This window comes from Pogona vitticeps, chromosome 2 (assembly GCF_051106095.1).
Source record: "Pogona vitticeps strain Pit_001003342236 chromosome 2, PviZW2.1, whole genome shotgun sequence".
In the NCBI taxonomy this organism is placed as follows: Eukaryota; Metazoa; Chordata; class Lepidosauria; order Squamata; family Agamidae; genus Pogona; species Pogona vitticeps.
Window position 1 is genome coordinate 267,578,949 of NC_135784.1, and position 13,688 is coordinate 267,592,636.

Here is a 13,688-nt window from a genome sequence, read left to right on the forward strand (position 1 = left end):
TCTTATGGCAATGTTGGCAAACTGTGGGCTAGTTGATGCTAGTTTGGTGGATTTGTTGCTTGTCTCTCTAGCATTTTAAAATGACTTGGGTGAAGTAGTAGAGGGAATACATTGAATTTGTGGATTACACCAAACAGAAAAGTAGCTAATATTGCAGAAGACAGGCTCAGGAATGAAGATGACCTTAATGGATTGGAGAACTGAGCTAAAAGGAAATGAAATGGTCTTCAGAAAAGACAAACGTAATGTTCAGCATTTTGGTAGGAAAAATCAGATGCACAAATATATGATGGTGACAGCTGGTTTGGGAGGAATGTATGTGGAAATGATTTAGGGATCTTAGTGGATCACAAATATGTGCCAACAGCAGAACAGCCAACAGCAGAACAGCATTGCAGTTTGACAGCTAATTCAGTGTTAGGCTGTGTCAACAGAACTGCTGTGCCTAGAACAGGAGAAGGAACATCATTTTATTTTGATTTGGTCAGAACTCACCTGGAATACATGGTCCATATCTGGACACCACAATTTAAAAGGGTGTCATCAGCCTGGAATATGTCCAGACTCAGAGAAAAGTGGCCAAGATGGTAAAAGCTCTGGAAACCTATCCCTATGACAGAGGAACAGTTGGGAGTATGGGCTGTGTTGGATGGAAGAATAAAAGACTGAGAAGTGATATGAGAGCTATCTTCCAATATCTGAAGGGCTTTCATGTGGAATATGGAGCAAACATGTTTTGCCCAGCTCCAAAGAGCTGAATGTATGGATTGAAATTACAAGATACTGTAATTGATGGACACAAATGATGAGGTCCAAATAAACACTAGGCAGGCCAATCTGATAGTAAAAATTGTTTAATCATGAAATGGACTGCTTCAGTGGACTTTTTTTTCCCACTGGAGCTTTCTGAATAAAGATAGATAAAGGCCATATCTCAGGGAAGTTTTATCTTCTGCCGGGGTTGGGCTCAATATCCCTGAGATCCTCACCAATTCCACAGTTCTGTGAGTCTGTTGGCCAAATCCGGTTGCATAAAGTTACAGTGGTGTAAGCCAATTCTGGCACTAGAATAATTCATTCAGATAAACCGAAAGCTTCCCAATCTACCTTCCAAGTTCCAAAGCTGCCTAAGACTCCCTTTTACCCTGAGGAGATATTTGGAAGCTTTGGGAATGGAGGGGGGAAATACCTGTAGTCAGAAATAGCTGTCAGATCCCCATTGGTGGTCCCAATCCTGGTGGTGGCAATTTGGAAATGATTTTTTGACTGTCAAAGGCTTTTCTCCCATCCCAAGGCTCCCAAAGGCTTCTCCATAGCAAAATGGAGCTCTAGGAGCTTTCAGAAATGGAGGGAATAGGAAGCTTTCATTTCATTTAAATTCATTATTTCTGCTGTCGGATCCAGTTTACGCTGGTGTGCCTTTATGCAACAGGATTTTGCCCTACAATTTCCATGTTACTAAGAAAGATGGGAAAAAAACCTCTCATGACTCGGTTGCTGAATTAGTATTTGTTTGGCTTTTATTGCTGAGCTCGATCAACAGAATATATTTAATATTTCATGGGTATATTTTCTACTCTGTTATCTCTACCTTTGTTAGTTGCACTGCCTCAGACCATTTGTTTCTTCACTGGAAATGCTCTATCAACTCAGAGTACTTTAAGTACACAGGGAAAAAAAGTCCTTTGTAAACATCATGATCTAGAGAATCTGCCATTTCTTTTTACATGGTTGAATGCATAATGCTTCGAAGTACACAGATCACATTTTAGATTTAGATCTCATTTACATAATACATAAGAATGCAGAAAATGTCCCAGAGGGCAAATAAACACTTTGAGCATAACATGGAAGAAGTCTTGGAAACAATTTCTTTGTTGGTTTCCTTAGCCTTTCTTTCTTTCTTTTTTTTAAAGTCAGAGATAGTCATCAGGATTTTAAACAATATCACTTTTGCTGGTTTAATCTCAAGTGAAGTTTCATTGTCTTTCCTTCATGGATACAAAAACTGTTGGTTTCCTAGCTCCATGAAGAATATCTCTAACAGGTGAACTTTAAAAATGTGCACTTTCTAGGAATCTGTAAATGCACAAATACTTGATTGTCTGCAGCAGAATTCCCATTTAATTCCTCAGTGGAAGCAGGACACTTAGGGACCTGAAAACCACCGTCCCTTCTGATTTATCTTTATGAGGTATGTCCCTCCTTTTGGATGCTGTTGAACGGTTACTCCCATCAGCCATAGTGAGGATAGATGGTGCTCTGGGGTCTATGTGAGTCAAAGTCTCTGGGAAATCACTATGCTTCTTGTTGCTATGATATCCTCCCAGGGACCACAACAGTTTTATTGTTCCCTGGAATCAATGTAGGTCTGTCTGTCTGTCTGTCTGTCTGTCCTGTGCTGTCAAGTCAGAAATGATTTATAGAGACCCTAATAGGGCTCTCAGGGTAAGTGAGATATTTAAAGAATGATTTTACTTTGTTCCGCCTACCCCGTGAATTTCTATGGCCAAGTGGGGATTCGAACCCTGTTCTTTAGAGTCCTAGTTCATCACTCTATCCACTTCACTAAACTACTGGGAATTCCATTACAAACATTAATAGCCCATGCTTTATCACAGGATCTCATGGGGGGTTACAAAACTGTATATAAACTGTTCTAAGATATTTAAATCAATTTAAAATTAAGCAGCAAAAATGTAAAGCATTCAAACATTAAAAAAAAAACATTAAAGCCACAGTACTAAAACCTAGGATTTGGACCAAAAGCATATTTGGAGCCAATGTCAATCCTTCAGAATGGGTGGCATGTGGGTTCTGAATAGTGTTGGGCACACACTGCTGATTTGGCAGTTCATGTTGGTTCATCCTTTGGATAAACAGGCATTTGGTGGTTCACCGCTCACTAGGCATTTGGCGCCCACTCAGAGGTAGTGCCCTGGTTTCCCTGCCTTGCTTCCTCCAGGTGGAAATCTGCTGGAGGAGGTGGGGCTAGGAACCTCTAAACACCTGTACACCCAAAGGACGAACTGGCACAAACTGCCAAACTGGCTGTTTTTATCCATTTCTAGTTTTGAAGATTCAAAAGATTCTTGAAGATTCTAGTGTGGTCTTCTCAGCCACACTAGATGCTGTTCCAAGACCTCTATTCAGAGCACATTGCCATAGTCTCTCAAGACTGAAGAGGCCTACAGTTTTGAAGAATGTTCCTGTCTAGCTGCTACATACTGCACCTTCTGTAGCATCCCTTTCATTGTCAAAGACAGCTCTTGATGATGACATGCTTAAGGACACAGTTAAAAAGTAGAAAAGAATAAATAGCAAAACAAGAACAATGGCTAAAGCCAATGAGGATGGACTTCACTTAATAAATGAAAGTTAGCAATGAAAATACCAGTGAACATGCAGTATCTAGAGTAAAGTTCTGGAGTTTGGGCATTATTATAAAAACACTTATTGTTTCACTTACAAAGGTGAGGACGCATGGATAAAAGCATCTGAAGGTGATCTTGATTGATGAACAAGTTTGTAATATATTAATATAATAATTACTGCCATCAAGTTGATTCTGACTTATGGCGACATTTTCCAGGGTTTTCTCGGTACATTATAGAGTAGTCAGAAGTGGAACTCTGGAACTCTGCAGCTTGCCCAAGGTCACTCAAGCTGTCTGCCAGGCACACAGCAAAAATGTATCAGTATTACTCAATGTATTATTAAAAAGTGCTTTGTTGCTGTTGTTTCCTAGAAAAAGTTCCTGGAAGAAAAGGATATCCTCAGCTGGTCTATTTCTTTCCTCTGATGCAGGTCCTCCTTCACTTTCCTCATGGAATTTAATCATCATTTTCAAGTATATTAGTTTGGAGCGTTTCTAATATGTGTGGAACAAGACCAATTTAGCTTATAAATAGGGTGCAGTGTTTGGGATGGACAGTCTTTTAGAAGGTATTAAGAAAAAGTGAGCCATCTAGTATATATTTGCTCTTTTCTTTTCTTTTTTTCCTTGAAATTTAAACATAATTTCCCATGTATAATGCCTTTTGTTAGGACATATAGCTGCCAACACATTTGACTTTCTCTGTGAGTTAACTAGAGGATGATGAAATCCAGAATACAAGGCATTTGAAGATTAAATCCTTAAGCTAGTAGTGACAAACTCCTTGTCCTTGAAGCTTATATAAATAACTTTCCAGTGTTGTTTTAACCTGTTCCCCTCATCTCCCCTGCCACCCCAGTGGCGAGGTATGTCACTCGACAGGTTCACATCCATCTCCTTTTATTGATGTCCACTTTGGTATCTGCAGAGGCCATCCATTTTTTCTGCCTCTTTGACAGCCACTGGGAATGTATGAGTGGAGTTACTGGACTCCGCGTGCAGGGGAGGGAGCACAAGCTTTCTCTCAGGCCTAACAGTTCCAATCAGATGTTGGTACTAAGTCTCATAAATCTTGTGGGTGACCCAGGCGAACTCTGAAGCTCAGAGCTCACTGAAAACTGATCAGGCCTCTGCTTAGTTTTACAGGGCCTTTCCAATGACAAGTGAAGGGTTCAACAAATGCACAAAACAGATATATATATTAGTTGAGAAATTAATGGCTTTTAAAAGAATGTTTGACAATTGTTTAAGGTTGTCCATAGATCCATTATACTGATAAATGACCAACTTGGTTTATGCCAGAAGGAAAGTAACCTGTTTGTGTTTTGTCCCTCTTACATTTATTTTAAGGGAAAGGTGGAAGGAGTGAGGGATGGCATGCATTCCTTGGCTGCTTCATGAGATCCGCATGCTCTGCTGTGAGTTGGAAGACTAGAGAAAGCTGGGACAAGTACCTCCATTGCACTGCTTGAACCTTACAATCAAACTGAAATTAAAATGGCTAGGTAACTGCCCTTCCTGACCTGCTATTGACCATTTGAACTTCTAAGTTAGGGTCACTTGGGGCCCAGAACAGGAGGTCAAAAACTGGTCAGTGCTCTTCAGTGCTAGCATTTTGAATGGGATGATTTTTATTGCTGTGATTTATTCAATTTGTTCAGACAGGTTAAGGAGACCTTAAAACATGCCACAGTGCTTGCTGGGTATACCATCCACTTAGAAAATAAATTCTGATTGTCCAGCTGAAATCTCTTGTGGCTACGCCTTTAAGTATTTTGCCCTCTGTAGTTCTAAAGATTCATTCCCACACTCGACCCCTGAACGTGACAAGGTTAGTGTTTCCAGATTTATTTAAACAATACATACCCACCAAATGAAGCACTTTACCAAGCTGATTAATTGCAAATGCAGAATAATAACTGCTGTGTAATGAATTATTTTGGGGACAAAGCCAAACTCATATAGATGTTAAGCTCTTAAATCACTCATGGAAGCTCCTTGAACAAAATGAAAATCAATATTTTTACCCCATGCACAAGGATCCAAGGTCTAGGATTTCCTTTTTCCTCCTATCACATATAGCTGTTTACCGCTATAAATATTATCACTGACCATTATTGGTAGAGACTGTGAGGATGGAGATATATGAGAAAATTCTTTTCTTTTAGTGACTGAAACCTGGAATAAAACTATTCTATCTAATCAAATAGCGCTGGCTGGATAGCTCAGTGTTTTACAGATCTGGCTGCAGATCCAGAGGCTGAGAGTTCAATCCCGCACTGTGCCTCCTAGAGGAAGAATCGGTCTGTGTGGCTTTGGGCAAGCTGCACAGTCCCAGAGATGCCCCCAATATAAGGGAATGGTAAACCACTTCTGAATATTCTCTACCTGGTGTAGTGGATAGAGTGATTGACTAGGACCAGGGTTCAAATCCCCACTCAGACATGGAAACTCACTTGGGGAATGGTACTAATAAAACCACTCCTTAAATATCTCATTTACTTTGAAGCCCTGTTAAGGTTGCTATTAATCAGTTCTTACTTGACAGCACAGGAGTGCTATCTTATCTTCCTTCAGTCTTCTTTTCTCAAGGATAAACATGCCCAGATTTTTCAGTTTTTCCTCACAGGGTTTCTTTTCCAGTGCCCCATCATCCTTGTTGCCCTCCTCTGAACTTATTCCAGGATGTTGGCCTCTTTCTTAAAATGTGGTGTCTAGAACTGGGCACAGTAATCAGGATGAGGTCCAAAAGTGCCCAATACAAGGGAACTAATACTTCATTTGGAGACCATACTTTGGAATACAGCAATTGAAGGATATAAATTGTTCAAAAAGAATATAGAGAATAGAAAGGGAGGTGGATTTGCAAAAGATACACATTCCTGCACAGAAATATAGGAGGAGGAGGTTGGATGTCCCATTGAGAGCATGTGGGTCAATATACAGTAGTTGGGGCAAAAAACAAAAGGAACATGCTAGTTGGAGTCTACTATCAGCTGCCCAATCAAGGAGAGGAAGCACATGAAACTTTTGAAAAACAAATAGCAAGGATGTCGAAGAGACCCAATGTAGCAGTGATGGGAGATTTCAATTTTCTGAATATCTGTTGGGAGGCAAAGCCTGCCAAGTATGGTCCTCCCAAGAAATTTCTGGCTTGCGTGGCTGATAATTTTCTTGTACAAAAAGTGGACTAGAGAACTAGCTATCCTTGACTTTATTCTAACCAATAAAGACAACTTGGTGGAAGAAGTGGCAGTAAGGGGAGCTCTGGGACAGAGTGACCATGTTCTACTAGAATGCTTGATTTTAAAGGGAACCAAAGCAGAGTGTAGCCACACACATGTGCTGGATTTTTTAAAAAGCAAATTTTAATAATCTCAGAACAAGGATGAGTAAGGTCCCACAGAAGGAGAGCCTAACAAGAAAAGGAGTCTAAGAAGGGTGGGAGTTTCTTTTAAAAAATAAATAAATTTAAAAGCACAGCGACAAACAATTCCAACAAGAAAAAAAAGGTAGTGGGAGGCAGCAAAAAAAGCCGAATGTGGTTTCACAGAAAGCTCAGGGAGGACCTGTAAACAAAAAAAAGAGACATGTATAGGAGCTAAAATAGGAATTGAAGCACCTCTGCCTTTTCTTTGTCATTGGTTATCATTTTTTCTATTTCCATTCAGTATCTGTGCCACTGTCTCTTTTCTTTGTCTTTTGCTTCACATATACCTGAAGAATGCTTTTTAAAAATTGCTTTTAGTGTCTCTAGCTAATCTCAGCTGATTCTCAGCTTTTGCTCTCCTAATGCCATCCCTGCATTTCCTTGCTTCTTGTCTCTACTCTTCCTTGGTGACCTGGAAGAGAGGGACAAGGTTAGTCCTCCTCCAGTCATCTGGCACTTCACCCATCCTCTACGATTTCAAGAAAATAATAGACAGTGGTTCTGTGATCTCTTCAGCCAGTTCCTTTAATATCCTTGAATGCAGTTTATCCGGCCCCAGGGATCTGAACTTAAAGTAGTAAGGTACTCTTTGACTATTTGATTACCTCAAGCTGCCATGCTATCCCCTCCCTTTGTACTTCACATGGTGCTGGAGGAGCAAAGACTGTTTTTTGGGAGAAGACTGAACTGACATAGAAATTGAGCACTTCTGCCTTTACTTTGTCATCTGTTACCATTTTTCTAACAGCATCCCTTCAATTCTTTGCTTCTTGTCTGTACACTTTCTTTGTGGCCTGGCCTTCCCTCCATTTCCTATATGTGTCCTTTTTTATTTTCAGGTCCTTTTGTAGCTTTTTGTGAAGCTACATTGTTCTTTTTCTCTTTTTTGGGCTGTCTTCCACCTCTCCTCTTGTTTGAATTGTATATAATTCTGCCTTTAGAATTTCCTTTTAATGGAACTCCCACTCATCTTGGACTCCTTTTCCCATTAGGCTCTTCTGCCATGGGACTTTACTTATCATTGTTCTTAAAACTGACTTTCCTAAAAACCAAAGCATATATGCAGCTACATCTGCTTTTGTTTCCGTGGAAATCAAGAACTCAAGTAGAACATGGTCACCTTCTCTATATTTTATTGTATTTCACTCTATATGCCTGAAGAAGAGGATCAGTTCATGAAAGCTCACATTAAAATATAAAAGTTAGTCTTTAAGGTGCCATGGTTCGTTGTCGTTGTTGTTCCTTTGGGTTTTGCCTGAAAAACCTTTGAAAGGATTTGTAAGCTACCTCCTATGGTGCACATGGGAATCCCCGCATTCCTCATCATTGACTATACGGGCTAACATAAGTTCAATAATACCCAGAGGCCCACATGTTGTCCATCCCTGTTCCACTGTAAGCCACCTTGAGACCTAAAGGAAAAAAATATAGGTAAAGATGAGGAAAACAACAGCTATGAATATGTCAGGCAACAGTTTTATTTAATACACGAGTTCCCATCATTGAAAAATTCTTGAGGTCTTGTGGGGGGGGGGGAAGCATATGGATGTCAGATGACTGAAAGTGGTAAAATAGGTGAACAGACATTAATTTCAGCTTAACTAGGTTGTGGATTGGGTAGTCTTCAGTACATTAATCAGTTTAGGCTCACTGCTCTCCAGCCTATATTTGACTGAAGAAGTCATTTAGGGGGAAATTTTGATTTTGGATGTTTGGGATTGGTGACTGGAAGGCTGTGGGCTATAGAACACTGAGTGCCAATTAACAATGTCAGTCTTAAGGAAGGGCTTCATCCTTCCACTGCTCAGTTATATATGGCACCAGTGTGCTATCACATCCATTAAATCTTTCTCCAAGCATATGGTATGTTGCCAGGTATGCCACTTCAGAATGCCATCATTCACCACTGGTCAGATGCCAAAGCAGACACCAATGGAGGACCACAACTGAATGTTGTCACTCACATATATAATTTTTCTTGGGCATTTTCTCCCTTGTCCTCAAAATACTTTCACTTACATTTGTCCTAAAGAGTTTAGAGCTTGTCCTAAGTACTTACTCAAGAGGAAGCTCCACCGAAGACAGTGGGATTTGCTTTTGAGTAAACATAAATAGGATGGCACTATAGTGAAATATAGTAGTGGAATCAATATAGCACCACATTGGTCTTATGAAGCAAAACAAAAGAGAACCATTTACTATAATCTAAATTTTTATCCCTTATCAAAATACTTCTGAATAGACACATCAATCTTCATTATATTTCCTAATAAACTGAGGAATATTCATTATGCTTTGTTCTTTTCCATTAATATTACCTTTAATATTTAATTAGCCTTCCAAGATCTACAGGGTAACTTAGAGAGACTAATGAAGAACACGGAGCAACCTTAAAAATCTGGCAATGTGGAACATATACTTTAATAGCTTGTATAGAATAAGGCTTTAAATAATCAGATTTGCAGCCAAGCTTTGCATTTTAATATGAAAATGGGTTTTATCCCTGTGTTATCTTCTCTGGATATATGGGAAGAACAGACAAAGCATTGAATTTTGGCTCATGAACTGCAATGAGCGTCTTTTTGAAGATCTCAGTTTTAATACCCTTAGCACCTCAGTTTCTAAGAGATAATATAGTACAGAATATCATGAAATTAACTGGAGTAAACAATTTTACTTGTTGTTGTGAAACAAAGAATTCCTTATGCGGTTCAGTGCAAGTTACATGCAGTGGATCACAGTCCATCTCGTTAACAAGGGGGGTTTAAAGGATGAGAGAAAAGCCCAGGAATTTAAAACAGAAGTTTGAATTAGAGTTAAAAACAGGAGTTTAAAGGAAGACAATACAGGAAAGCAATGTTTAAAGATCACATTCAAGGGTGAATATCCTGCTGCTGTTCACTAATGTGCAAAAGTAGCTACTTGGTGAGGTACCAGTTGCTTGCCAACTGTATGACCGGGCATGTTCCTGGCATTGTACCAACCATTAGCACCAGGTAGTCATAGGACAGTCATGATCTTCCACTCTAGCCTATCTCATGGGGTTCCTGTAAAGAGAAAAGTGTGAGGTGTTGTGAGGTGGGGTAGTATAAGATGGGAGGGGTAAGCCGGGATACCACCCTTGGAGAAAAGGTAGGATCAATGTAGAATAAAGAAATAATTCCTGCGAGTTTATTGGAATTCACATGTACATGAAGCTTTCTACCAACTGTATTCGTGAAGGCTTTCATGGCCGGGATCTAATGGTTGTTGTGTTTTGTTGTGTGTGTATTGTTGTGATAAGGAGATTGTCTGTCACTGTGGTTGATGGTGGTGATCCCCTTGACCTTGTGGTTGGGTAGAGTTTGTGACCTTTTTGCATGCTGTATTTAGAGAGCTGGGAGCCAAGTTTTGTTGAGTTTCAAACTTTCCTCTTTTTTATTGAAGTTTTTCTGGTGCTTGTGGATTTCAATGGCTTCCCTGTGCAGTCTGACGTAATGATTGCTGGTGTTGTCCAGTATTTCCGTATTTTGAAATAGAATTTCATGTCCAGTTTGTTTTAGGGCATGTTCAGCTACTGCAGATTTTTTTGGTTGTTTTAGTCTGCAGTGTCTCTCATGTTCTTTGATTCTGGTGTGGATGCTTCGTTTTGTGGTTCCAATGTATACCTGGCCACAACTGCAAGGTATCTGGTATACTCCTGCAGTGGTGAGGGGGTCCCTTCTGTCCTTTGCTGACTGTAACATTTGTTGTATTTTTGTGGTGGGCTTGAATACTGTTTTTAGGTTGTGTTTTTCCAGAAATTTCCCCATGCAGTCTGTGACCCCTTTGATGTATGGCAGAAATACTTTGTTTGTGGGTGGCTGTTTTTCTTCTTCAGTTCCGTGTTGTTTTCTTGGTTTGATGGCTCTTGTGATTTCATTTTTGGAGTAGCCGTTTGCCTGTAGGGCCCAGTTCAGGTGGTCGAGTTCAGTGTTGAGAAACTGAGCTTCACAGTTCCGATTTGCACAGTCTACCAGTGATTTGATTATGCCTCTTTTTTGCCGTGGGTGGTGGTTGGAGTTTTTGCATGATGAGTTGCTACAACAGAAATAACACTAGAGCAGTGATGGTGAACCTCTTTGAGCCTGAGTGCCCAAACTGCAAATAATAATAATAATAATAATAATAATAATAATAATAATAATAATAATAATAATAATAATAATAATAATAATAATAATAATAATAATAATAATAATAATAATAATAATAATAATAATAATAATAATAATAATAATAATAATAATAATAATAATAAAAACACACAATCAACCCAGCAGGTGGCAGTGGTGGCGGAAGTGATAGTGGTGGCAGTGGAAGCAGTAGTGGTAGTGGAAGTGGGAATCCTGGGCACGGAGGTGCCTCCAGAATCCACTCCGGATCCACCTCCAGTCTTGCCCAACCCTGCCACTGCCTATACCTTGGTCAGCCTGCTGCCGCGAGCTGCTCTGGATCCTGGCCCACCGCCTGTTGGGGCACTAGCACTGTGGCTGCAGCCTCCTCCTCAGGTTTGGCTGCTTGGGGTAGCGATCCAGCGACTTATGGCTCACATGCCCACAGAGAGGGCTCTGCGTGCCACCTGTGGCAGGCGAGCCATAGGTTCACCATCACTGCACTAGAGGAACATAGTCCCTCATTCTCTGACAGAAGCTGTTAGGAACTGAAATAATTTCAGATGCCAAATGAATAAGAAAGGAAAAGATAGACATCTGAGGCAGGGGGAGGAGCCCAGTTCAGTTGGCCCGCTGTTTGTTACAACAGGAGTCACATGGGCCTAAACATATTTAACAGATGAACATGGCGGAGTGAACTGGTGGTGGTGGTGGTGGAAATAATCCAATTACACAGAAACTGCTGAATGCCTTTTACCTCAGGGAAATTGGCTTCACATTTTCAGTAACTCTACAGCCTGTTTTAACCTGTGAGTTTGGAAATTAACAACATATGAATAGGACTGCTGCCCGTACTTGCAGCACTTTCTGTTGAGGACTAAATCACTTAAAAAACCTGTTAGAGATAATTGTTCCTATATGAGAACAGGAGAGGTGTACAACTGGAAGTACGTCAGTCAGCACCTGTCTTTATGCTCAGCAAAAAGAAAAGTGGATTTGAAGTGATGAACAACATTCAGTATTATCATCCCATACATATTTCAAAGCTTCATTGATCAGAAAGCTGTTTGTAAAAAACGTTGTAGCAGAGTTTATGTTGAACAGCTCATAAGTCAAGTGATTTCCATACTGTGCAAAAAGTAGATGAAAATATTGACAGTAAATAGTTTTTCTTTTAAATGCTCATTGTTACCAGATGCTTGCCTGAGATATTAACAAGATTTATTTTAAAGATTTAAGCAACCACTGAATCTATATTGGAGATATATGGAATCCCTCGACCTGTTCTGTGCCTGAATAAAGGACACAGAGACTGGGGTGTCCTTTTGGAGGCCCTTTGATCTCATCCATGTTTGGTTCCATGAACATATTTCTGCATATACAGTTATCTGTGAAGACCACATTCCTGAAAATGGGGAAAAGCAAATGGCAAGTCCATAGAGTAAATGGCATGGGCAGGATAAAAGGACATCTAATCAGGGCAGTGACCCTTGCAGAGCTGGGCACTCTGTTCTGTTTTTATTTTTATTTTTCCCTTTATTTTATTCAGTCATGAGGAGATAGCCCCCAGCAGCTTCTTAAGGCAATCACTGGGAAGAGAATGAGTGAATAACTTTAAAAGGGCAATGTGTACATTCCTATTTGATGTCTAATTAAAAGGGCAATGCAGGGAGCCTGCTCTTCTCTACACTGCTTTATTCCATACACTCTTTCTGTCCCTTGGATCTGAAATTGTACTTCATCCACAAGACTTTGAAGATTTAATCAATGCCTCTGCAGCAGGAAAGGCAAAGGAAAGTCCATTTCTAAGGTAAAGAGGATCCTCCTTTATCTTCCTGGGTTTATCTTTCTCTTTCCCCACTTCTAATCATAACACATGAATGTCAGATTTCATACAAGGGACCAGGGGAGTTTGTCACTTCACACCATTAATGCCTTTGGGCTCTTTGTTTCACCCTGTGGTGACCATGGAAATGCACAAATACCTCTGATTCAGTTAATTTTTACACACATGCTCAAAATCAGATTGGCACATGTCTAATTTATACTAACCTGGAAATAAATGTTATTGAACTAAAAAGACTTCTGAGTAAAAAAGGATAGGATTGCACTGCATGTCTCACTGAGATTTCCTACTGCCAGCTAATTTTAGAAAGCCTGTATGGAGATGTGCAATTAAATAAAGAAATTCACTGACGTTTCTGTATTTTCCAAATTCTGCTTTTTACAGTATCTTCTTACGATACGGTATGAGATTCCAAACCCTCCTCTTGTGACACCTACTTCTCTCCAGAGTCATTCATATGCTGCATATTTCTTAGTGAAGTTACACCCAACAACTGCAGTACTATATCCCTGTCGATCAGAGCAGTAACATCATATCCTAGAAGCATTTGTACTGTCATTCATCATGGGATCCCCAGGGATGCATGAAATGTGGCAAAATGCTCCCTCATTGATTGGCAGTCTGATCCTAAGTAGATTTAGTTGCAAGTTCATTGGAAACTTATTTCCTAATAAGTATGCTGAGGACTGGGTCTGAATCAGATTTAATGTTTTATTTTCACTGGGGACTTATGAAATCTGCTGTGTTAAGGACATTTCCTAATTTTAATGATTGTTATTTCATATTTCTTTAAGCTACATAGAAGACCCAGTTTGATCAAAAAAAGGTGCATTAAAAGGTCCCCCCCCCTTCTTTCTTAAAGTATACTTCCCCATAGACTTAATTAATTCATGTTTGGAGCTA